Raw genomic sequence first — 27,422 nt, 5'->3', positions numbered from 1 at the left:
AGTGGACAAGTGGATTAAAAAGCTTTGGTACAAATATACTATGGAATACTACTCAGCCATAAGAAATGATGACATCAAGCCCTGGCCAGTTGGCTCAGTGGTAGAGCATCGCCCTGGTGTGCAGGAGTCCCAGGTTCAATTCCCAGCCAGAGCACACAGGAGAAGCGCCCATCTGCTTCTCCACCCCTTCCCTTCTCCTTCTTCTCTGTCTCTCTCTTCCCCTCCTGCAGCCAAGGCTCCATTGGAGTAAAGTTGGCCTCAGCACTGAGGATGGCTCCATGGCCTCTGCCTCAGGCGCTAGAATGGCTCTGGTTGCAACACAGCAATGCCCCAGATGGGCAGAGCATCGCCCTCTGGTGGGCATGCTGGGTGGATCCCAGTCGGGCACATGCAGGAGTCTGTCTGTCTGCCTCCCTGTTTCCAACTTCAGAAAAATACAAAAAAGAAAAAAAAAAGAAATGATAACATCAGATCATTTACAACAACATGAATGGACCTTGATAACATTATACTGAATGAAATAAGTAAATCAGAAAAAATTAAGAATTATATGATTCCATACATAGATGGGACATAAAAATGAGACTCAGAGACATGGACGAGAGTATGATGGTTATGGGTGGGAGTAAGGGAGGGGGTGGGAGGGAAGGAGCACAAAGAAAATCAGATAGAAGGTGACAGAAGACAATTTGACTTTTGATGAGGGGTATGCAACATAATCAAATGTCAAAATAACCTGGAGATGTTTTCTCTGAATATATGTACCCTGATTTATCAATGTCACCCCATTAAAATTAATTTTTAAAAATGTTTTAAAAATGCCATTAAAGAAAAAGAAATCGAATGTCATGGATACAAAAGACAGTGATGTAGCTCAGATAGATGAGGAAAAATCTATAGAAAAAAATTTCAATCGCTTAGAAACCTTGGAGTTAAATGACAGAGAATTTAAAATTGAAGTCCTAAAAATACTCAGGGATATACAAGGAAGCACAGAAAGGCAATTTAGGGAGCTCAAAAAACAATTCAATGAGCAGATAGAATACTTCACCAAGGAAATTGAAACTATGAAAACTAATCAAACAGAGTTGAAAAACTCAATTCATGAACTGAAAAAATGAGGTAACAAGCTTAGCCAATAGAACAGGCCAGATAGAGGAGAGAATTAGTGATATAGAAGACAGGCAACTAGAGGTACTACAGAGAGAAGAGGAGAGAGATTAATTTTTAAAAAATGAGATAACCCTACAGGAATTGTCTGACTCCATCAGAAAGAGCAAGATAAGAATATTGGGTATATCAGAAGGAGAAGAGAGAGAAAATGGAATAGAGAACATATTCAAACAAATAATAGACAAGGACTTCCCAAGCCTGTGGAAAGAACTAAAGCCTCGAATTCAAGAAGCAAACAGGACATCGAGTTATCTTAACCCTAACAACCTACTCCAAGGCACATCATAATGAAATTGGCACAAACCAATAACAAAGAAAAATTCTCAAGGCAGCCAGGGAACAGAAGAATACAACATATAAAGGAAGGCCCATTAGATTATCAGCAGATTTTTCAGCAGAAACTCTACAAGCTAGAAGAGAGTGGACCCCAATATTTAAAGTTCTGAAAGAGAGAAAATTCCAGCCAAGAATTTGAAGGATACCCATTAAAGCTATCCTTCAAATATGAAGGAGGCCCTGGCCGGTTGGCTCAGCGGTAGAGCGTCGGCCTGGCGTGCGGGGGACCCGGGTTCGATTCCCGGCCAGGGCACATAGGAGAGGCGCCCATTTGCTTCTCCACCCCCCCTCCTTCCTCTCTGTCTCTCTCTTCCCCTCCCGCAGCCAAGGCTCCATTGGAGCAAAGATGGCCCAGGCGCTGGGGATGGCTCCTTGGCCTCTGCCCCAGGCGCTGGAGTGGCTCTGGTCGCCCCAGAGGGGCAGAGCATCGCCCCCTGGTGGGCAGAGCATCGCCCCTGGTGGGTGTGCCAGGTGGATCCCAGTCGGGCGCATGCGGGAATCTGTCTGACTGTCTCTCCCCGTTTCCAGCTTCAGAAAAATACAAAAAAAAAAAAAAATATGAAGGAGAAATAAAAACATTTGCAGATACAGAAAAGATGAGGGAATTTATCACCAAAAAACTCCCACTTCAGGAAATACTAAAGGGGGTTTTCCGACCAGACACAAAGAACAAAACAAAACAAGTAAAAGCTCCATCAAGATCACAATAAAAACAAGACTAATCTGTGACAAAGAATCAAAAAAGGGGAGAGGACAAAGATTAACAGTAGCAAAGAAGGATGGAGTGCAGAAGCATTCATGAGATAATGTACTATAATGAACATGATATGAATGCTTTCCATTACTTAATGGAAACCATCCCTGAAAAAACCAACACAGAAGTACATGGCTTGAAAAATGAAGTAACAGAGAAAAGAAGTATGGATTACAACCAAACAAAAACAAATGATAGAAAAATAAAAGAGAAGAACCAAACAAGATACAAAACTAACAGAAAGCAAAATATAAAATGGCAATAGGAAAACCTCAAATGTCAATAATTACACTAAACATAAATGGATTTAACTTACCAATAAAAAGACACAGAGTAGCAGAATGGATTAAAAAAGAAAATTCAACTGTATGCTGCCTACAAGAAACACATCTAAGCTACAAGGATAAAAACAAATTCAAAGTGAAAGATTGGGAAACAATACTCCAAGCAAATAACATCCAACAAAAAGCAGGTGTAACAATACTCATATCTAACAATGCTGACTACAAGACAGCAAAGGTAATCAGAGACAAAAACGGTCATTTCATAATGATAAAGAGGACATTGAATCAAGAAGACATAACACTTCTTAATATATATGCACCAAACCAAGGAGCACCAAAATATATAAGACAGCTACTGACTGACCTAAAAACAAAAACTGAAAAAAATACAATCATAGTTAGAGACCTCAATACACTGCTGATGGCTCTAGATCCTTCATCCAAATAGAAAATCAATAAAGAAATATAGGCCTTAAATGAAACACTAGAACAATTGGATATGATAGACATCTACAGGACATTTTATCCCAAAGTGCCAGAGTATATACATTTTTCTCTAGTGTACATGGAAATATGTTGGGCCACAAAAATAACATCAACAAATTCAGAAAGATTGAAATTATATCAAGCATATTTTCTGATCATAAAGCCTTGAAACTAGAATTTAACTGCAATAAAGAGGTAAACAAACCCACAAAAACATGGAAACTAAACAACATACTTTTAAAAAATGAGTGGGTCAAAGAAGAAATAAGTGCAGAGATCAAAAGATACATACAGGCAAATGAAAATAACAATACAACATATCAGAATCTCTGGGATGCAGCAAAAGCAGTAATAAGAGGGAAGTTCATGTCACTACAGGCCTATATAAACAAACAAGAGAGAGCCCAAGTAAACCACTTAACTTCACATCTTAAGGAACTAGAAAAAGAAGAACAAAGACAACCCAAAACCAGCAGAAGAAAGAAAATAATAAAAATCAGAGCAGAAATAAACAAAATAGAGAACAGAAAAACTATAGAAAAAATTAATAAAACAAGAAGCTGGTTCTTTGAAAAGATCAACAAAATTGACAAACCCTTGGCAATACCAAGGAAAAAAGAGAAAGGACTCATATAAACAAAATCCAAAATGAAAGAGGAGAAATCACCACAGATATCATAGATATACAAAGAATTATTGTAGAATACTATGAAAAACTATACGCCACCAAATTTAACAATATAGAAAAAAAGGATAAATTCCTAGAACAAGAGAATCTTCCTAAACTGAGTCATGAAGAAGCAGAAAGCCTAAACAGACCCATAAGCAGGGAGGAAAAAGAAACAATTATTAAAAACCTCCCCAAAAGATGTGAGGAGAAGGAAGGATGGGTTGGTGAAAGTGGGTGAAGAAAGAAAAAGAGTAATGAGAAAGATTGACAGTGGCAGAAAAGAAGGAAGGGAGAGAGGGGAGTGAAGTAGGGAGATAATGAGCTCATTTGGGGTACAATGAATTTAATAAGCTTTGGTCTTGGCTGCGTTCAACACAAAACAGCCCTGACTTGGGAGGTATCTGGTGGCTCACTGGCTCATCAGAAGGCTGGAGACACAGTCACAGAAAATATTCAGACAAGAAGGAAGCAAAGTTCAAGTGAAATCCATCAGTTGTGGATGCCACCAGGGCCATCTCAACCCTGGACATTCAATTTCCTTGGTATACTGCCTCCTGATGCCCACAGGAAACTCCCAAAGAATCATATACAATGATAAAGTCAAAGCAAGTTGGAGCTGGAAGAGAACTTGGAGATCATTTTTTCACCCACCTCACTTGACAGATAGGAGAGGCCCAGAAAGAGAAGATGAATTATCCAAGGCAACAGAGACACAGCTCAGTGCCAAGTTCATGATAAACAGCCACTGCGGAATCCACCCCTTGACCATGCGGGAGTCTGTCTGACTGCCTCCCCATTTCCAGCTTTGGAAAAATACAAAAAAAAAAAACTAAGAACAAAAAACATATGATCTTATCAATAGATGCAGAAAAGGCATTCGATAAAATACAACATCATTTTATTTTTAAAACACTTAACAAAATGGGTATAGAAGGAAAATATCTCAACATAATAAAGGCCATCTAAGATAAACCATCAGCTAATATATTATATGGCAAAAAATTGAGGACGTTTCCCCTAAAATCAGTAAAATCAGGAACAAGACAAGGTTGTCCATTCTCTCCACTCTTATTCAACGTAGTGCTGGAAGTTTTAGCCAGAGCAATTAGACAAGAGAAGAAATAAAAGGCATTCATATTGGAAAAGAAGAAGTAAAGGTTTCACTTTTTGCAGATGATATGATCCTGTACATCAAAAACCCCAAAGACTCCACCAAAAGACTACTAGAAACAATAAACCAATGCAGTAAGGTCGCAAAATACAAAATTAATATACAAAAGCCCATTGCCTTCCTATAGCCAACAATGAAACATCAGAAAACGAGCTCAAAAAAACAATCCCCTTCATGGTTGCAACAACAAAAAAATAAAATACCTAGGAATAAACATAACAAAGAATGTAAAGAACTCATATAATGAAAACTACAAAGCATTGTTAAGGGAAATCGAAAAAGATACAATGAAATGAAAAAAATATTCCTTGTTCTTGGATAGGAAGAACAAATATAGTCAAAATGACTATATTACCTAAAGCTATATACAAATTTAATTCAATTCCCATCAAAATTCCAATGTCATTTTTTAAAGAAATGGAACAAAAAATCATCAGGTTTATATGGAACTATAAAAAAACCCGAATAGCCAAAGCAATCCTAAGGAAAAAGAACAAAGCTGGGGCATTACAATACCTGACTTCAAATTATATGTATATTATAGAGCCACGATAATCAAAACAACATGGCATTGGCAGAAAAATAGACACTCAGACCAATGGAACAGAATAGAAAGTCCAGAAATAAAACCACATGTATACGGTCAAATAATTTTTTATAAAGGGGCCAACAACACACAATGGAGAAAAGAAAGCCTCTTCAACAAATGGTGCTGGGAAAACTGGAAAACCACTTGCAAAAGAATGAAACTCGACTACGGTTTGTCCCCTTGTACTAAAATTAATTCAAAATGGATCAAAGACCTAAATATAAGACCTGAAACAATAAATTACATAGAAGAAAACATAGGTACTAAACTCATGGACCTTGGTTACAAAAAGCACTTTATGAATTTGACTCCAAAGGCAAGGGAAGTGAAGGCAAAGATAAGTGAATGGGACTACATCAGACTAAGAAGCTTTTGCACAGCAAAAGAAACTGACAACAAAACAGACAGCCAATTAAATCAGAGATTATATTTTCAAACAACAGCACAGATAAGGGCCTAATATCCAAAATATACAAAGAACTCGTAAAACTCAACAACAAACAAGCAAACAATCCAATAAAAAAATGGGAAGAGGACATGAACAGACACTTCTCCCAGGAAGAAATACAAATGGTCAACAGATATATGAAAAGATGCTCATCTTCAATAGCTATTAGAGAAATGCAAATCAAAACTACAATGAGCCCTGGCCTGTTGGCTCAGCGGTAGAGCGTCGGCCTGGCGTGTGGGGGACCCGGGTTCGATTCCCGGCCAGGGCACATAGGAGAGGTGCCCATTTGCTTCTCCACCCCCCCTTCCTCTCTGTCTCTCTCTTCCCCACCCGCAGCCGAGGCTCCATTGGAGCAAAGATGGCCCGGGCGCTGGGGATGGTCCTTGGCCTCTGCCCCAGGCGCTAGAGTGGCTCTGGTCGCCGCAGAGCGATGCCTCAGAGGGGCAGAGCATCGCCCCCTGGTGGGCAGAGCATCGCCCCCTGGTGGGCGTGCCGGGTGGATCCCGGTCGGGCGCATGCGGGAGTCTGTCTGACTGTCTCTCCCCGTTTCCAGCTTCAGAAAAATACAAAAACAACAACAACAACAAAAAAAAAAAACAATGAGATATCACCTCACACCTGTTAGATTAGCTACAAGACAGGTAATAACAAGTGTTGGAGAGGCTGTGGAGAAAAAAGAACCCTCATCCACTGTTGGTGGGAATGTAAAGTAGTGCAACCACTATGGAAGAAAGTATGGTGGTTCCTCAAAAAATTAAAAATAAAACTACCATATGACCCAGCAATCCCTCTACTGGGAATATACCCCCAAAACTCAAACACACTGGTACGTAAAGACACATGCAGCCCCATGTTCATTACAGCATTATTCACAGTGCCCAAGACATGGAAACAACCAAAAAGCCCTTCAATAGATGATTGGATAAAGAAGATGTGGCATATATACACTATGGAATACCACTCAGCCATAAGAAATGATGACATCGGCTCATTTACAACAACATTGATGACCCTGAAAACATTATACTGAGTGAAATAAGTAAGTCAGAAAAACTAAGAACTATATGATTCCATATATTGGTGGGACATAAAAATGAGACTCAGGGACATGGACAAGAGTGTGGTGGTTACCAGGGGTGGGGAGGGGAAGGGAGGGGGTGGGGGAAGAAAAGGGGCACAAAGAAAACCAGATAGAACAGGGGTCAGGAATCATTTTGGCTGAGAGAGCCATGAACACCACATATTTTAAAATGTAATTCTGTGAGAGCCATACAATATGTTTAACACTAAATATAAGTAAATATGTGCATTTTATGTAAGACCAACACTTTTAAAGTACAAGAAGTCTCTGAATTTTTTTAATAACATTGTTATGCCGTTGCTAACCAATGATGAATAAAGTACTTCTTACCATTAATGCGACTTCTGGTGCTGCATGGTTTTGCTGATGGCTTTGTAGTCTGGTTGATACGTGGTGAGTTTAAGCTTCATGCAAGTGTTGAGATTTCCATCCATTAAACGTGGTCGTAGGTTTGTCTTAACGTTCTTTCGATGTGAGAAAGACTGCTCACATGCATACATAGAGCCAAATATCATCAGTACAGCAACACTCACACACTGCAGTGTGTGGTATGTGATGCGAAGCGTGTCCCAAGTTTTGACAATCAGCTGGTGTGCATGTTGAAGTTTTTTCATTTCTCCCCACTTGTGTTTGCTCATCAACTCTGCTTGCTGTCATGCAAGTCTTTCCAAATCTTCATTCAGTGACTTGAACTTATTCACCCACATGTCTGAGGACTTCAGGTCAGCAGTTTGTAGCTCAGAATCTCTGATGGAGACACCGGGGCTGTAACTCAGGTAGGCGCTGTCCACTGCACACTCGTGTGGATGGGTGATGAACTTAAAAAGAGAAGTGTGCTCACGAAATTCTCCAAAGCGCGCTTTGAATGACTGCAGGAGATTAGATGTGAAGCCCATTAGCTGCTGGAGATCAAGATGTTGAGCAGGGTCACTTGCTATGCATGCATTTCTAAATTCTCCCAGTTTTTCAAAGTGTTGTAACTACCTGTTTCAATGTCCCTGATGAAGAGTTCCAGCTTGTTTTCAAATGCAAACACTGCTTGTTGAAGGGATAACGCCTTTCCAATGCCTTGCATTTTCACATTGAGCTGGTTCAGATGTTCAGTCATGTCCATGAGATAGTAAAACTTCAGGAGCCACTCAGTGTTAGCTAACTCAAAATGCTCGATGTTTTTCATTTAAGAAAAGTCCAGATTTTGCTCAGACAAGCCACAAAACGGCTGAGCACCTTCCCTCTTGACAACCAACACACATTTGCTGTGCAGAAGCAGAAATGGATAATTATTCCCAACTTTATCCAGCAGTGTTTTAAACTGGTGATCATTTAAAGCTTGGGCAACAATAAAATTGACCACCCGAATGACCAATGACATCACCTCACCAAGCTGCTCACCACATATCTGAGCACAAAGCGCTTCCAGATGTAGGATGCAGTGAAAACTTAGGATGTGTCTCTTTTCATGTTCATGAAGAAGTGCTACGAATCCTCTGTTTTTCCCCACCATGCACGGAGCACCATCAGTACACACTGAAATAAGTTTATCTATCGGTAGATTTTTTTTTCTTTAGCGAACTCAGTGAAAGACTTGAATAAATCCTCCCCTCTTGTTGTCTCTTTCATAGGCAAAACAGCAAGACTTTCCTCACGTAGTGTGTCACTGACAGCAGACCTTGCAATCACACTGAACTGGGATAAATGGCTTACGTCTGTTGACTCATCCAAAGCGAGAGAAAAGAATGGTGCTGCATTTATGTCCTTCACTTGTGTTGCCTCAATTTGATTTGCCATCATGATGGTATGATGGTGAACAGTTCTTGCCGACAGAGGCATATCTTTTATTCGTTTGATTATCTGGTCTTTTTCCGAAAAGTCGTCAAAAAGTTATTGGCAACATCAAGCATGAATGTTTTGGCATACTCCCCATCTGTGAATGGCTTTCCATTTCTCACAATTGCTAAAGCACCAGCAGAGCTAGCCGAATTCCAGTCGCCATGTTGGGTCCAAACACGGAGTTGCTGCTGACTAGCTTGCACTCTGCACAGTAGCTCTTGACATGCTTTCTTCCTGCTGTCCCCTGCTGGATATTTCGATGCAAATGTAGTATGGCGTGTGTTGAAGTGCCACTTTATATTTGTCTGTTTCATCAATGCAATTTTATCATTGTGTATTAGACACACAGCAGACCTGCTCTCTCAACAAAGGCGAATTCCTCTGTCCATTCCTGCTGAAAAGTACGATACTCCTCATCTCTTTTTTCTTTTAGCCATCTTCTTCATCAATAGGGTTTCTGCAATTAGCTAGCTGACTACTTGATTAAAAGGAGGGAAGTTTACTTCCTGACATCAGAACCACCCATGTACGTTACACATTATCCAATAAAAATTTGGTGTTGTCCCGGAGGACAGCTGTGATTGGCTCCAGCCACCCGCAACCATGAACATGAGTGGTAGGAAATGAGTGGATTGTAATACATAAGAATGTTTTATATTTTTAACATTATTTTTTTTATTAAAGATTTGTCTGCGAGCTAGATGCAGCCATCAAAAGAGCCACATCTGGCTCGTGAGCCATAGGTTCCCGACCCCTGAGATAGAAGGTGACAGAAGACTATTTGACTTTGGGTGAGGGGTATGCAACATAATCAAATGTCAAAATTACCTGGAGATGTTTTCTCTGAACCTATGTACCCTGACTGATTAATGTCACCCCATTAAAATTAATTTTTAAAAAAGGAAAAAAAAAAGAAAATGCATACTTTAAAATATTGACGGCAATTCTCTTAATGTGTCAGAATAGTGGAATGCCACTTTTACTTTCTTCTTTGTCCACATTGTTGTAATTTCCCGCAGAGAGCAGGCACTGGGCTGGTCGTGACAGGGAAAGCAGAATTGTCGTGGGTCTCGGATGTCTCGCTGCCCTGGCCCATGGTCCCCTGAAATGCGGTGACTGATGGGTTGTACGGTTTGAAATTCGAGGGCCTCTGAGTTCGATCATGTCTAAGGCGCTCTCCACTCCCAGGACGCTGACTCTGATTCTCTGCTTCGACCATTTCTTTTTACAACCCTCCTGAGAAATTCTCACAGATTCTTCCCAATTTCTCATAGACCCTGAGGCCCCCACGTCCCGGGAGGGAGAAGCCGCTGTCTTGAAAAAAATAAAGCTCTCCGCCGTGGTCAGGAGACAGGACGCTGGGCAGTGAGGCAAGGTAAGCCCTGCGGAGAACTGGAAACGATTTTTCTCTCCCCAAAATATAATTAATCCATGATGTCCAAAGAAGCGGAATCAATATTTTTATAAATGAGATGTTCATCCACCAAGAAGGGATTGTTGCTGCGGCCACCTAATCTGTCACCTGCTAATCCAATGTAAATCACGGGCTCTGTCACGGATGCCCTTGGCACCTGCCTGCCCACTGAACTGTCCTCCACTTGCAATTATGATCATGACTCCCCCAATCCTCCCGCCCGGCCCCCAGCAGAGAAGATGTGTCCAGGCCGCTTAATAAAACAGCACGTCACGAGTAACAAAGCCTCGTGCGCGCCGCCTGGCCGTCCTCGCCCAGGCCCGGGAGCCTGGCGCATTGATCTTCCCCGCGTCCTCCGGACCTCACAGGGCGGTGATGTGCGACTGGGGACAGGGGCAAGGCTGAGATGAATTGCCGCTTGATGGAATCGCTTTAGTGCAAGAAACATTTATTAAGTGCCTACCGTGCACAACTACTCCAGGCGCTGGAGCTACCAGGATAAATCTCCCAGCCAGTGCCTGCCCTCAGGGGCTCACGGTCCACGGAGGACGCAGGCACAGAAGCAAGGAGACGCCTTACATCCCCGTGGGCTCGAGTCGTGGGTTGAGAGCACGGCATGGGGGCACGGAGAAGCGTGAGGGGACCGTTCCTGCAGTGACGAGGGACTGTCCCCACCACTCGTCCCAGGGAGCTGTCGTTCTGCACGCAAGCAGGGCCGGGCAGGAGGGGGTTCCGGCAAAGAAGGGAAGCTGAGAAAAAGAACATCCATTCAAGGAATGGCGTGAGGGAAGGCTCCAGAGGTGGGTCAGGGCCCTTTCCGTGGACACCTGTGGCTGTGTGTTCCCTGCGCCCTCCTTCCCCTCGCCACGCTGTCCAGCACCTCACCTGGTCATGGGGCTGCACCCCTTCCGGCTCCCAGTCTGGTGGGGCCGGTGGCACCGACTTCCATCACCAGCTTCCGGGACTGACAGGTAGCGCGGACCCCCCTCGTCCGGTCCAGTGACTCCGTCAGGGATGGGCACAGGGGACCCGGGGCAATCCTGGGGAAGTGAATTCCAGGGTTCTGATAAATGACTGGGGGTAGGGGGGCATCACTGTCTATATGTCCATTAAGTTCAACAACACTAGAAAAAAGGTATTTAAAATTTTTAAACAAAAAAAAAGGCACTTCCTTTCAACTCTGGTTACTAGACTGGTGGACCGGAGACCCAAAGCTTCCCAGCACCTGGGGGGGGGGGGGGCACAGCCCGGGATGGACACCGGAGCGGAGGAAGGCAAAGACGAGGAGAAGACAGGAAAGACAACTCTATTGACATCACTGTATGAACAACAACAACAACAACAAATCCCCTTTTCGCTTCAATCAGTTTGATTGTCCTATAATTACTCATAGCTGTAAGAGTATTTGTGAACTGATACACCATTCCCATCGTCAGAGAATTAAACCTGTAGAAAACAAGGCAAGTGACACAGAAGGCCTTTGGGGGACCTCAGATGAGGAAACAGACCCAGAGGCTTTAAGGAGCGCAGCCCAAAGCGCACGTGAGCTAGTCGCAGGGCCCGGGAAGAATCCGGTCTGGGGTGAGAACCCTCTGCTTCACGGCGCTGGGTCCCAGAAGGCTGATAACAACGGCAGCAGCAACCATAACACCTGGCGCCAGGTGCCGGGCACCGCTCTAAGTCCTTTATGCATGTTAGCCCGTCTAATCCTCCGAACTACTCCATCAGGCAAGAATTACTCAGGGAATTAAAGATTTGAGGGAACATTTTCAACTGCTTGAGCTCACAAACTGAAAAAATAATAGTAAGCTAGGACCAGGGCTAAGGGTGAATTCAAGCTCATTCCAGCATGTTCTAGGAGTCATGTGGGTAGCAAAGAGCCGGAAGGTGGTGCTGCAGGTCAGGTGGTGCTGCAGGTCAGGTGATGCTGCGGGTCAGGTGGTGCTGCAGGTCAGGTGGTGCTGCAGGTCAGGTGATGCTGCGGGTCAGGTGGTGCTGCAGGTCAGGTGGTGCTGCAGGTCAGGTGGTGCTGCGGGTCAGGTGATGCTGCAGGTCAGGTGGTGCTGCAGGTCAGGTGGTCAGAGTCCTTGCGGACCAATCATACACTCAGCCTGGGCTCCCTGTGCTGCTCTTGTTGGGTCTGACCGTTTATTTGGCTCTGGTGTTTAATCGAGCCCTAGAAGCTCCATGCTGACTTGCCCCCGCTTGAGCACAGTCTCCTGCCTGGGTGGGGGTCCATATCAGAGTGATGCTGCAGGTCTCACGCTCTATTAGAGACCCGGGAGTCAGTTTTTTTGGAAACAGGACTCCCCTACAAAAGATGTAGGGATATACCAAGTGAGGTCCGTGATGAAGCCCAGGACTCCAGCCAAAATGGTTTGAGTTTAAATCTTAGTTAAGGAGCCTGACCAGGCGGTGGCGCAGTGGATAGAGCATCGAACTGGGAAGCAGAAGGACCCAGGTTCGAGACCCCGAGGTTGCCAGCTTGAGCTCGGGCTCATCTGGTTTGAGCAAAGCTCACCAGCTTGGACCCAAGGTCGCTGGCTCCAGCAAGGGGTTACTCGGTCTGCTGTAGCCTCACAGTCAAGGTATGTATGAGAAAGCAATCAATGAACAACTAAGGTGTCGCAGTGAAAAACTGATGATTGATGCTTCTCATCTCTCTCCCTTCCTGTCTGTCTGTCCCTATCTATCCCTCTCTCTGACTCTCTGTCTCTGTAAAAAAATAAAAAATAAAAAAGAATCACTTAAATCTTAGTTAAGGAAAAAGAAGACAGAAATGTAGTCAAGGGGCTGGGACTCCCATGTGACCTTAGCCACTGCCAGTGCACGCCACGGGTGAAGTTGGGTGTTAGAGCCCTCGCCCGAGCCCGGGATGCTGGCTTGCCCTCTGCGGTGCATTATGAGAGCCCCCGGGAGCCCCCCACACGCCCAGCTTGAATGTTGCTCAGGCCACCTCCCCTTCGTCCGCGGCTTCTTCTCCTCAGTTAAACCTTCACACGTGAGCACAGCCACCCAACGCAGCTTTCAAACGCTATTTGAAAACACATTTTAAACTCACATCTTTAACACTTCAAGATTCTCCTTCAAATAGAACTTAGATATTTGCCCACTTATCCTGTGCTGGCAAATAACTGCATCTCCTATAAATTTTGAAAGAGTAGCAGAATCAGTGAATGTGTACATTAACCTCCATGATGCTTATGAATGGCCTGATCTATCTAATTCTTCAGAAATGCTTGTCATTTTGAATGACCTACTGGATGGAGTGGATGGATGGACGGATGGATGGTTGGATGGATGGATGGACGGATGGATGGATGGATGGATGGATGGCTGGATGGATGAGTAGTTGGGTAGAAGGATGAAAGGATAAGTGGTGTGTGGATAGATTAAAAGCAACAACCCTTGGCCACTGTTTTTTTTGTTGTGTTTTTTTTAAGCTCTTTGGCATAATGCTTTTTTTCCAGAAATGAGATATTCATTCTTACAAACTTCATAGATGGGAGAGAAAGAGAGAGAGAGAAAGACTATAAATAATAACCCCAAGAGGCTAGGTGATAAGAACGGTGCGAGGGGAACACATAACAGCAGTCTGGGGAGTCAGGGAAGACCTCCTGCAGGCTATGTCAGTAAGCCAAGACCAAAAGTGCAACCGGCTTAGGAACAGGGGGTCCGGCTGGGGGCGGTCAGTGGGGGTTTTCTGCAAGAGCAGTTTAGGCTGCAGAAGTGCCAGTTCCAGGGGCATCCACGGAGCCTGTCTCGATAGACGAAGCGGAGGAACAACATGGCCAGAGCAGGGTGAACGGAGCTCCACCACCAAGAGAAGACACTGCGCAGGTAAGTAGGATTCCAGCTCAGGGAGCCCGTTCTATGTCGGATAAAGGGTTTTAGACATGCTCCTGCCTGCGACAGGGAGCCCTTGAAGGGTCTGTTATCACGATCACATCTGGAAAGAGAAACGAAGTTGGAAGAACTGGGTAGACTCTACGGGTGTGGCTGCTGAGGTCATCTCAGCCCTTCCTTTAAGTGAGGTGGACGACTGCCTCCGTGTTCGGAAAAGCCCCGTTCTCCTCCATTCTCCTCCCCATCCACCGAGCCACAGCGGGTTGTCGAGGGGTTATCAGCAGGGCTCCTTACACCCGACAGGTTTCGGCACAGCCCCGTGGCAGAGGTGGGCAGGCCCGTTCAAGGCTTCAAGAACTGAGCTGTCCTCCCCATCACAGCAGCTGGTTTACTGAGTGCTTTCTCCGGGCGTGGCACTTGATCAAAGTTTTACCTGCGTTATCTCGTTTAATCCTCCCAACACCCTTAGACAACATTCGATAGAATGTCCACTTCATAGATGAGGAGACCATAGTTGAGAAATGACATGTCACTGGTGCATAGCCACGCAGGAAGGGATGGGCCCAGAATGTCTCAAGCCCAGGTCTATCCTCAAAATCGGTTGTGAAGGGCCCTGCCCTTGTGCCTGAGGCCCCGGTCGAGAGGAGCAGTTCTACTACACGCTGTTTTTGCCAGACATTGGGTCTAGAGCGCTAATTATTAAGACGGGAAGACACATGTCTACCAGGCTGCCTCGACAGGCCTCCCCCGAGTCCTTGCGGACCAATCATACACTCAGCCTGGGCTCTCTGTGCCTGGTCTTGTTGGGTCTGACCGTTTATTTGGCTCTGGTGTTTAATCGAGCCCTAGAAGCTCCATGGTGACTTGCCCCCACTTGAGCACAGTCTCCTGCCCGGGTGGGGGGTCCATATCAGAGGACGTGGCCTCTCCCAGGACCCCCAACAGGGACGCTATCAACTGGAAAGGACTCGCACGACATCCTCCTTGAACTAAGGACCTGCCACTTATCAATGGAGAAACCGAACACCTTTGTAAGCCCCTGAAACGAGGATTTCAGACAGAGCTTCTCCACACTCCTCCACTTGTGTCTCCCGAGGTAGTTAGAGAAGTTATCCGTATCTGCATGTCAAAGATCTAGACAACAGGGCTGAGAGAAGGGGTGGCCTCTGCCTACATCCACTTCCCCTCTCAGCCCACAAACTTCCCGAGACCGCGCCGACCCTCCGGGAGCACTGGTTTCTTCATACCCTGATGGCGACAGCGGGGACCTTGGTGTCGGCTTGTCGCCCACCCCCCAACTTCCTGACCGACTTTGTTCAAGAGGCCACATGTCCCACAGGAATGTGTGAGACCCTGGGGAAGCTGACCCCATCCCCAGCTCCAGCAGTGGGGTCTGGTCCATTCTCCATCAGCCAATTTACACATCCCCAGAGTGACCATGATGCATGACCCAACGAGACCGCGTGGCTGTCGTGGTAATTGGGAGAGAGGTTTGGCTCTCTCCTGCCGGGTCTGAAGAGGGAAAGATGTGGTCCATCTGGCCCCGGGCAGCCCCAGGATGAAGCCTAAACAGTGGAGAGCAGAGAAGAGACAGTAAGAATCTGTGACTTTGATGAGGTCGTTGAGCTGCCGGGTCATCCACTGGAGGACCCACACTACCGCTAGAATGACCGTTTCGGAAGCTACATCTCCTTCCTCTTCGTGCCAATCTGCATCGTCTTCTCCGTCACTTGGGGCTGCAAGCATCTTCCTGATACTTCTCAGATTTCTATCTCCCGCCAAGAGCTGTCCCTTGAGCTCCAGACTCACCATCCTGATCATTTCCATCAGCCGAAAACATGTCGAAACAGCTCTTGTGTGAACAGAAACTATCCAGGCTGCCGCTTCCTGCAGGAACACTCCTTGAGAGCGCCATCTGTACCCATGTCTCGGAGTCCAAGTGCACGCCCCTCCCCTTTCCCCTCCCCCTCCCGTCAATCATCTCAAGCTCCTCCCACCTCCAAACACCACCTCCATCCCTCCGCCTCTTTGGGGTCTGCTATGCCGCAAGGTCTGACTCAGCTGGTCACTCCCTCCTCCCTCATCTACGTGGTTAGCCGTGCTTCTAGGGCATTCGTCTCCTGCTTCCCCTCCTTCCCAGAGCCTCTCCGTCCCTGTCTCTTGGCTGGCTTTACCTCCTAATATTTCACACCAGAAAGTCCCATCACTGACAAGCTTGAGGGGTTGGGCTCCTCTATCCGACCGTCTGCTCATCTCCATCTGGGTGCGCCGCACGTCCCCCAAAGGGAACCCGGTTTGGTGCGTCTCGGACAGACTTCCCCATCTAGTGAATGGCCCCTTCCCTCCGCTGTCCAGGCGAAAATAAATGAAAATTAAAAAGCCGACTCAGCCTTGACTCCTCTTTCTTCTTCACACCCACAGGTTCCTCAACAGCCCGCCCCGCTGGCTTGAAGGTGACCTATATCCTGAACCTGCCTGTTTCCTGTCCCCTCCACTGCGGCCTCCGGAGGCCCTGCTGCCGCCCCCTCCCCCACCTGGAGTTCTCCAGCGGCAGCCAGGGTAAGCTACGAAGGTTAAAAACAACAACAACAAAAAAAAAAAAAACCCACTCCTTCCGGAACTGTTCTATGGTGTCCTTGGGGTATATTCCTAAAAGTGGGATGGCTGGGTCAAAAGGCAGTTCGATTTTCAATTTTTTGAGGAATCTCCATACTGTTTTCCACAGAGGCTGCACCAGTCTGCATTCCCACCAGCAGTGCAGGAGGGTTCCCTTTTCTCCACATCCTCGCCAGGACTTGTTCTGTGTTGTTTTGTTGATGAGCGCCATTCTGACTGGAGTGAGGTCATATCTCATTGTAGTTTTAATTTGCATTTCTCTAATAATTAGTGATGTTGAGTATTTTTTCATATGCCTATTGGCCATCTGTATGTCCTCTTTGGAGAAGTGTCTATTCATTTCCTTTGCCCATTTTTTGATTGGAGTGTTTGTCTTTCTGGTGTTGAGATTTACAAGTTCTTTATAAATTTTAGGAATATACCCCAAGGACACCATAGAACGAACGGTTCCAGAAGGAGAAATGCACCCCATGTTTGTGGCAGCATTGTTCACAATAGCAAAGATCTGGAAACAGCCCAAGTGTCCGTCAGAGGACGAGTGGATTAAAAAGCTTTGGTACATATATACTATGGAATACTACTCAGCCATAAGAAATGATGACATTGGATCATTTACAATAACACGGATGGACCTTGATAACATTATACGGAGTGAAATAAGTAAATCAGGAAAACTAAGAACTATATGAACCCATGCATAGATGAGACATAAAAATGAGACTCAGAGGCCCTGGCCGGTTGGCTCAGCGGTAGAGCATCGGCCTGGCACGCAGGGGACCCGGGTTCGATTCCTGGCCAGGGCACATAGGAGAAGCGCCCATTTGCTTCTCCACCACCACCCCCCTCCTTCCTCTCTGTCTCTCTCTTCCCCTCCCGCAGCCAAAGCTCCATTGGAGCAAAGATGGCCGGGCGCTGGGGATGGCTCCTTGGCCTCTGCCCCAGGCGCTAGAGTGGCTCTGGTCGCGGCAGAGCTACACCCCAGAGTGGCAGAGCATCGCCCCCTGGTGGGCAGAGCATCGTCCCTAGTGGGCGTGCCGGGTGGATCCCAGTCGGGTGCATGCGGGAGTCTGTCTGACTGTCTCTCCCCGTTTCCAGCTTCAGAAAAATAAAAAAATAAAAATTTTAAATAAAAAAAAATGAGACTCAGAGACATGGACAAGAATGTGATGGTAACAGGGAGTGGGGGGAGGGGAGGGGCACAAAGAAAACCAGATAGAAGGTGATGGAGGACGATTTGACTTTGAGTGAGGGGGATGCAGCATAATCAAAGGTCAAAATAATCTGGAGATGTTTTCTTGGAACCTATGTACCCCGATTTATTAATGTCACTGCATTAAAATTAATAAAAAATAAGATTTTAAAAAAACAAACACTAATATCAGCACTTGACTCAAAACCTTCAACGGCTGCCCACCACACTCAGAAGAAAACATGGCCAAGGGGCTCGCTGCATGTCCTGGTCTCTGTCGGCTTTCCTGTGCTCGGCGGTCACACGGGGCTCGTGTCCGTCTCAGTCCCTTTGCCTGGAACGTCCCTGTCCCAATGCTGGCAGGGCTGCTGTCTTCCCCTCCTTGTCTCAGCTCACATGTCAGCTCCTTCTGGACACCTGAGCCACACTCCGGCCCCGGCCCATCCTCTGTCCCCTCAGCCTGTCCCAGTTTTCTCCCCAGTGCTGGTCACTCCCTGGCACTGTGACCATCTGCTTGTGGACCGTCTGTCTCTGCCGCTGGAGTGCGAGTTCCATGAGGCGGAGGCTGCCCGTCGGGAGCCTGGTGACTGACCTACAACAGCACCGGCGCACAGGACACATTCTGCAGTGTCGACGGCCTGGCGATCAACCGGCGCACAGGACACATTCTACAGTGTTGATGGCCTGGCGATCAACCGGCGCACAGGACACATTCTACAGTGTTGATGGCCTGGCGATCAACCGGCGCACAGGACACATTCTACAGTGTTGATGGCCTGGCGATCAACCGGCGCACAGGACACATTCTACAGTGTTGATGGCCTGGCGATCAACCGGCGCACAGGACACATTCTACAGTGTTGATGGCCTGGCGATCAACCGGCACACAGGACACATTCTACGGTGTTGATGGCCTGGCGATCAACCGGCGCACAGGACACATTCTACAGTGTTGATGGCCTGGCGATCAACCGGCGCACAGGACACATTCTACAGTGTCGACGGCCTGGCGATCAACCGGCGCACAGGACACATTCTACAGTGTTGATGGCCTGGCGATCAACCGGCGCACAGGACACATTCTACGGTGTTGATGGCCTGGCGATCAACCGGCGCACAGGACACATTCTACAGTGTCGACGGCCTGGCGATCAACCGGCGCACAGGACACATTCTACAGTGTTGACGGCCTGGCGATCAACCGGCGCACAGGACACATTCTACAGTGTCGACGGCCTGGCGATCAACCGGCGCACAGGACACATTCTGCAGTGTCGACGGCCTGGCGATCAACCGATGGCCCAGCCCACATGGGACTCGTCTCACACTGAACTAACTCTCCAGCTCACCGCGCCAGCACTCTCCCCGCACTCCCTGGACCCTCCCCTGGTTTGGCACAGGACGTCCTCCTGTGGTTTCCACTCCCAACAGCCAGCATCTCTTCCGCTTTGTTGGAGGGCTGCGCACAGGCGTGGAAGACATTCTTTTCTGTACGTGCACAGGGGCCAGACCCGCCTAGGGATATCTGTGTCCCCACTGGAGACAGGCTTTAACCACGTGCAGGCCTTCCACAGTGACACCTCGGAGGGTGACCCACCCTGTCTCCAGGGTTCCCCTGAGAGTGTCTGCTATAGCCGCCCTGGGCTTTGCTCCTTCCTGCACCGTCTTGACCGCCTCTCTTGCCCTGTTCTCCATCCCCACCAATTTGTTCCTGGGATCACTTCCCAACAGAACACTCCTCTCACGATTAGCCTCACCACCCACACCTGCAACCTCCTCTCTCTCCGTCTCAGGAATGAAACCGCTACCCACTCAGTGAGCCGAGCAGAGAGACCCAGACCGCCCAACCCCCGTTCTCTATCCAACCCTACCCAGCAGGCCCCCCTGGTCCTGACCGCTGGGGGTTTTAGTCCACGATCTCCGTCCCTGCTCCCAGGACCCCTCTCAGGCTGGGCCCAGACCTGCGCCCGGTTGGCGAAGCCTGGGAGTCGGTCACAGGGGTGCAAACACTCCGCAAACTGCTCCTTCTCAGCTCGGCAGCCAGAGCCCCCGCAGCATCTTTCACACCGTCGTGCCTGCGACCTCGCCTCCTTCCTCCCTCACCACGAGGCTCAGCGCCAACGCGCCGACTTACCGTTCATTGCCACCATCTGTATTTTATTGTAAGCATCCTCCCCGGCTTGAGGAGACCCTGTCCACCGTCGACACTAGCCGGGCACTGTGAGAGGCGCTGGGCGGCCAGGTGACGACGGTACCGCTCCAGACCCGAAGAAGCTCGTTGTTTATGAAGAACACAGATATGCAAATACTTCTGATACAATAGCCAACATGCCACTCGGGCTAATTCCAGGGATTCCCCGTGGGCCGGACCTACCACACGTCCGTCTTGACATCCCTAGCACCGGGCGGAACCCCTAGTCGGCTTGTAATAAATGAATGGCTTTTTTTGCCTGGTGAGTCAAGTAAGAAGTATTACCAGAACTGACATTTCTGCTGGGCTTTGAAAAATGAGGAAGGAGAAAAAAAGAGCTATTCAGGCAGACGCCGGGATGTGTGCAAAGACACGGGAAATGAAAGAGCGGGTATTCAAAGAAAGAGAAAATGGCACGGGATATCCGGGGAGTACCATGTAATGAAGAGTAGCGGAGGTGGGTCAGAGCCTGCAGTGAAGACAGACGTGTGAGCGAGAATAAACTGCCTGAGTGTGGACTGGATCTGAGACAGGAGGGAGCCGTGAGCTCCACCGCTGGGTAGAAACTCGGGGACGCCGAACCCTCCGAGTCCGAGTTCGGCCCCCAGCTGAAGGACGCAGGAGGGACCCAGCCCTTGCCTGCATTCTTTGAGCCTTACTGTCTGTTCCGGCTACAAGGCACCACTGTTCGGTTGGGGCCCAACCACAGGCCACATGTCAGCAAGGTAGGCGACATGTGCTAAGCGAAGTCACCATTTGGCCAACTCTACTCCAAACTGTCCAAACATGGGGTCTGCTATCAGATCAAACCAAATCACAACACTCAGCACCGGGAGACGAGGCTGTGCCTCTGAGGGTGTGCATTTGTGGACGCATCTGACTGGGCGCCTGGATTCGTGCATGAGTCCCAAGACGGTCAGGGGGGTGTTTGAGCACCGACGAATGTGGATTTGCAGTGGGTGGGCCTTTGCCTGGGCTTGGTGCCCTTCTGAAGGCGTGAGTGCTTGTGCATGCATGTTCCATGTGTGTATTGTTGTGTGGACATGGGCATGTATGTATGTGCATGGTGGTGTTTGCACATGGGCATGTATGTATGTGCATGGTGGTGTTTGCACATGGGCATGTATGTATGTGCATGGTGGTGTTTGCATGTGCGTGTGCCCATGTGGAGGCGTGTCTGTATGGGCCCACCTTCAGCCTGGCACCTTTCTCGTTGTGCCCAGAGCCTATTGTCCCTTCCGGCTGCGTGGCTCCCTGCAGCTCGTTAACACCAACCGCGCAGTCTGCATTGTTTATGCCTGTCGCTGTGGGCCCCCGTAGCGGCTGTTAAATATCGCAACTGTTTATAGCTTAATATTTTTCATGTTAATGGTAGGCTAATTCACCGGGATTCGGGGCAGTATATAAAACACCTTCTGCTGACTGTTCACTTCGTGCCAAGGAAGGACTTGGCAACCAGCAGCCCCCCCCCACCCGAGGCGGCCCTGACTCAGTCCGTGATGCCACACTGCCCCCCACTTGGTCTTCCCGGGATCAGCTCGCAGCCCAGCACTCAGAAAGCGGTCGTATTTGCATCTCCCTGCTGGGTGGCGGCCTACAGAAAGCCAGAGCTACACCCTGCCGGGTCGGGGAGCTCAGCTCCCTAGAAACTATGTCAGAAGGAGAGAAGGCAGTAGTACGAGGAAAATACCTGGAAATCACCAAAATCACTCAGATCGTGTCCCTGTTTTCAGTGGACACGCTCCGCCACCGCGGTCACAGAGAACGGCGGCTTGACACTGGCTAGTAAGAAGAAGCGTGCGCTTCTCACGTAGGAAGCCTCCAACAGCCCCACTTCCTGTCTGGGCATTTACTGTTTGCTGGCAGGGCGCCAAGCGTCAGCACGAGAATTCTCTCATTGAATCCTCAGCAATAACTCTCAGGCAAACAGTTGCGTCTCCATTCCACGGACAGAGAGCGTGGCGTGCAGAGTGTCGCTGAGGCTGGCCGTCGTCGGGGCCGTCGACCGGCCGGTAAGGAAGGAAATGAGGAGCCCGGTCTTCTCCCTCCCAGTTCCCCGCGTCTCACGAATGTTCCCCACCCCAGAGACTGCGCCTCGGAGACCCACTGGATCGCGTCTGCGTTTAGCTGGCCCGCAAAGGGCTCTGTTTTCACTTTTCGTGAAAGGCCAATGTTTAGCAAACACTGGAAGACCCGTGATCGCAGTCAAGAGTTCCGACCTTCCTTTTTTCTTTTTTCTTTTTTTTTTATAAATAAATTTTTATTTTAATGGGGTGACATCAATAAATCAGGGTACATATATTCAAAGAAAACATTTCCAGGTTATCTTGTCATTTAGTTCTGTTGCATACCCATCACCCAAAGAGTGATCGTCCTCTGTCACCCTCTATCCAGTTTTCTTTGTACCCCTCCCCCTCTCCTTCCCCCTCTCCCCCTTCCCTCCCCCCACCCCCCGTAACCACCACACTACTGTCCATGTCTCTTAGTCTTGCTTTTATGTCCCACCAATGTATGGACTCCTGCAGTTCTTGTTTTTTTTCTGATTCGCTTATTTCACTCCGCATAATGTTATCAAGGTTCCACCATTCTGCTGTAAGTGATCCGATGTCATCATTTCTTCTAACTGAATAGTATACCATGGTGTATATGTGCCCCATCTTCTTTATCCAGTCTTCTATTTTTTTCACAGTGATTAAAAGCCTTTAAGCAAACTCTTGGCCAATACAGCAAGAATCCATAAAAGAGTAGTGTCCTTAACATGTTCACCAAGTCGAAATTGGCCCCTTCCTTTTTAAACTGAACTGTCTGGCGACCCCGAGAACCCGCTCCCCGCTTGGTCCTGGTCTGCCGGAACAGCCGGCTCCAGATGGCGGGCGCATGCCGTCCTCTGCCGCAGTCCACACCACTCCCTGCTGCCTGCCGCCCACCCAGCTCCTCCACTCATGCGTGACTGGCCCAGCCCCTGCCCACTCGTTTTTGGATCCTGTGTTGCTAACAACATCTTCCTCTCTTTTCTTTTCTCAGGGAGGAGGTACGTCTTCCCAATGATTTCTGTAGGTTCATACTGTTGGGCACTTGCGTGCAGACTTTCTACGGTCAGACTAAAATTTTCAACAAGAGGGGGCGGTGCACATCAGAAAGGCAGAGCGGTGGTGAGTAGCTTTTTTGGGGGGGCAGGGAGGGGCGTGCAGAGAGGCCCAGTTTCTGTGGAAATAGGTATTTAAACACTGTGTAAACCTGTGGCTTACAATCACTCCCGCATTCAAACCAAAGAGCATCTGACGTCTGCCGTACACACGTGGTGTTCTAAACACCCATCTCGGCTGGTGACCGGGCTGAAGTCCACACGGCTCACATGTGGGCACGTTTGAAACACAGAAGCCATGACGCTTCTCTATAACCTTTCACTCTGAAATGGATAGAGTCCTCCGGGGAAACCGGCCCCGTGCGGCCATGGGTGGCGAGGTTGGTCTGACAACCTCAGCCATGGGCATGACCACCGCCCACTTGAGGTGAAACATCACTCCACGGCAACACGATACACTTCCTGGGCTTGACACCAGATGAGCACCTTGGGAGGAGAAAAGGGGGTTCTGTGGTGGCCTCTGAGGGTGAGGGCATCTCTGGGGGGGTCAGTGGCTGGGAGACGGGACCCAACTGCCCACAGAGCCTCACAGAACAGCAGAGGCCACGGCTCAGCCCAGCAACGGCAGCCGTGAAGAAACGTGGTTCCAAGGATGTCGACAATCCTCCAATTCCTCACGAACGGCCAGAAAGCTGCATTTTACATGAAATTCCCAAATGATTAAATGCTAGCAAAGTCTTCCTTGAAGTGTTGTTTTTTTTTTTGTAACCTTTGATCTGGAAGAAAATAATAATAGCTCCCCACTGTGTGCCAGGCGTGAGCTGAGCCCACAGCACCTGCTAGTTTTTCTCTGTTGTTTTTTTTAAGTGAGAGGTGGGGAGGCAGAGATAGACTCCCGCATGCTCCCCAACTGGGACCCACCCAGCAATCCCCCTGCAGTGTGATGCTCTGACCATCTGGGCCACTGCTCCATTGCTTGGTAACTGAGCTATTTTAGCACCTAAGGCAAAGCCACGGAGCCATCGTCAGCACCCAGGGCCGACTTGCTCAAATTATTCAAGCTACGGCTGCGGGAGAAGAAGAGAGAAAGAGATAGAGGGGGGCAGATGGAGAAGTAGATGGTCACTTCTCCTATATGCTCCGACTGGGAATCAAACCTGGACATTCATATGTCGGGCCGATGCTCTACCACGTGAGCCAACTGACCAGGGCCAGCACCTGCTCGTTTGAATGACTCCCACTGTGTAGCCCCGACCGCGTGCCAAGCACTCTTCTCGGTGAGTTACGTGGCGCAGTACCTTGTTCAAACCCCTTAATCGCCTGTGCGGTAGACACTGTGATTGACATCTGCTTTTGACACTGAGACACAGAGAAGCCACATCACACAGCTAGCATGTGGCAGAGCTAGCGGGAAACTGAGACACAGAGAAGCCACATCACACAGCTAGCATGTGGCAGAGCAGGGATCTGAACCCAAGAGCCCTGGGTCTGAGCTCCGGCTCTCCGTCACTCCGCTGCACTACCCCAGTGAATTTTGGAACAACCATGCAAAGTGAGTCTGTTACCGTCCCCATTCCACAGAAGAAAAAACTGAGGCCAGAGAGGAGCGGCCATTTGTCCAGGATCTCTGGGGTCTGTCTGCCATCAGCACGGTTACCTTCCTGAAAGAATGTCTAAGTCCTCGCAGGCTGGGGGCGTTGTAGGACAGAACAAAGGGAAACATTTTCTGTAAGCCCAAATGTCATTTTTTTTTTTCTGATAAAGAAAAGGCTACTCTAGCTGTCAGACCAAAAGCTGCAACCTTTCTGTTTACCAAACAAAAAGGGCAATTAAGTGAGACAAAATAAATCTTCTTGGGCCGCCGTCAGTGGTCGGCAGGTCTGCAGGCTGAGGGCTGATTGACAGGACACATTACTTTGGGGAGCAGACTCGGCCACTGACATTTCTAGATGCAGCACTGAAGCATGAGAGCCAGTTTCTTAAAGTGCCCTTGCCCCTTTCTGGGCTGCAGCGAGCGACCCCCCGCCACCACCCCCCCAGCAGAGGCACAGAGGGAAGGGCGGGTGTGACAATGGTCACGTTCGCAGTGGAGATGAGCGTCCATCATGCCCATGGCAATGACGCCTTGACAACCGGCACACTTTGACAATTGAGGGCTCGCTGTGTTCTGGGCGCCCGGCCACGTCATTGTCAGGAAGGTGGGCCACTTTGTGGTGGCCACTGGTCAGGTGCAGGGTTTGCGAGGAACGCCACGGCGTCACCCAGATGGCTTTACTGTGGACTTAGAACCAGGGTCGGGAAGAGTGACAGGATTCCCCAGTCTTCTCATTGTCCCCAGACAGACATGCACTACGGCCCAGGCACCCAGCTGGACCCTCTGTGAGAGTCTGATGTCGGGAGAGACCGCACCCCTCTATCCCTCTCCCTGGTCACAGGGTGAGTGACAAGCAGCCTGGCCAACAGGGGGTCCAGGCGGGCATCGATCGAGACCTCCGGAGTTCTCTGGGGAAGGCCCTCAGAAAGCTGGGCTTGGGCGGAGGAGGGAGCCACAAGGTCCCCGAGACACTGAGCCTGACCCCGCCCCTCCCCCTGGCCCTCACTAACGCTTTGTCCAACACCCACTCTGGACGGTCCTCCCTGGTTCTCAGTGTTATCGCAGTTAACCCTCAGGACGGTCCCAGAGGCACAGGGGCCCCTGTTTTCAGTGCTGCCCCCGCAAGCAGAGCCTGTTTCTCCGCAGATCCCGCTCCTGGTCCTGGGCATCAAGGACGTGAGATTCCCATCCTATGGGTGAGGAACCTGGAAATCAAAGGACTAAGAGCCTTGGACAAAGTCCTAGATAATATACAGCCGGACCAGGAATAGGTCTTCTCCTGGCTTCATGTTAGGAAGGTCTAAACCTTGACTTAGGAAAATGCATTTGACTCCGGCCTTTTGTAGCCCGACCCTCACCGCAACTGTCTGCCTCCCAGAGCGAGCAAGGCCCTTCCTGGGGACTCTGAAAAGGGTCTGGTGCTCCACAGGGGGCGGAATTGAAGAAGATGGCATAGTTCCGTCAGCCCTGAGTTCTTTTATTTCCCTGAAGTCCCCTTCACTTGGACGTCCCCTCAGAGGCGAACATCAACGAGACGGCAGACTATTTCTGCTGCCTTCCCCATGGGAATACCCAGTAAACAAGCGCAGACTGACGGGAAACAGTCTCTAGGAGCTCTGGACCAATCAAACATCCATATCAAACATCCACAGCAACCAAGTGGAACGCCCATTCAAGAAGAGGCCACATTCAACATGGTAGGAAACGATACACTGCTCACAAAAAACGAGGGGATATTTCCAAATGAACCTGAAGCTATAAAATACCCCCTAACTTCTGTTGAGCAGTACACATGGAATTTTCCGTTACCTTTGGCCCGTACCGTCCCCCCGGGCAGCCCAGAGCTCTCTGGAAGAAGGACCCAACATCAGCTCCCTCATTCAAGCCGGAAGTAAGACAGTGGGAGTCGCCTGCAACAGGCTGGCTTCTCTGTGGGCTGCCCAAGGGACAGGTTTTGTCCCGCCTGACTCGGAGCCCAGACAGGAAAGGTGGCACACGTCGGATCCCAAGCAAGAGCTGATGGAAGGCAGTGGTGGGGACCACCATGTATAAAAATTGCAGGTGGACTGCAGACTGGTGGGCACTGAAGGGAAGGAAATGATGGGCACAGGAATACAATAGAATATCTAAGGTCGTGAGAAGAAGGTGAGGTTAAACATTTTGGGAAATCAAAGCACTTAGAAGTAGTCAAAGGAACTAGGGAGGAAAGACACACACACACACACACACACACACACACACACACACAGACAGAACACGTGCCCAGAAAAGACCCGAGACTACCTGGGCATCAGTACACGTCGCACCACCCACAACAGTCAGCACGCCCACCCGCCCGCCATCCTACACTACTCGCATTCCCCAGAGGGGCACGTCATGCCCTCTCCAACCTCCCGGCCTCCCACGTGTTCTCTCCTTTGCCTGGAATGCCCTCACACAGTGAGGTCGCCCTGAGAATTCCTACCAACCTCCAATCCAAACATGAGACCGACCCATGACCCCGGAGGAATCAGGGCCCTCCACCTCATGCGCCTATGATATTAACAGCATTGTCGTGTCACATTCCAGAGTCCTTGGCAGCTCACGAACAACTTCCTCAGCCATCTCCACCACCTTATGATAAGTTTCTTGAGTTCAGGAACAATATTGTTTTCGTTCTTGC

This window comes from Saccopteryx leptura, chromosome 4 (assembly GCF_036850995.1).
Source record: "Saccopteryx leptura isolate mSacLep1 chromosome 4, mSacLep1_pri_phased_curated, whole genome shotgun sequence".
Taxonomy (NCBI): Eukaryota; Metazoa; Chordata; class Mammalia; order Chiroptera; family Emballonuridae; genus Saccopteryx; species Saccopteryx leptura.
This window is presented reverse-complemented; position numbering follows the sequence as displayed.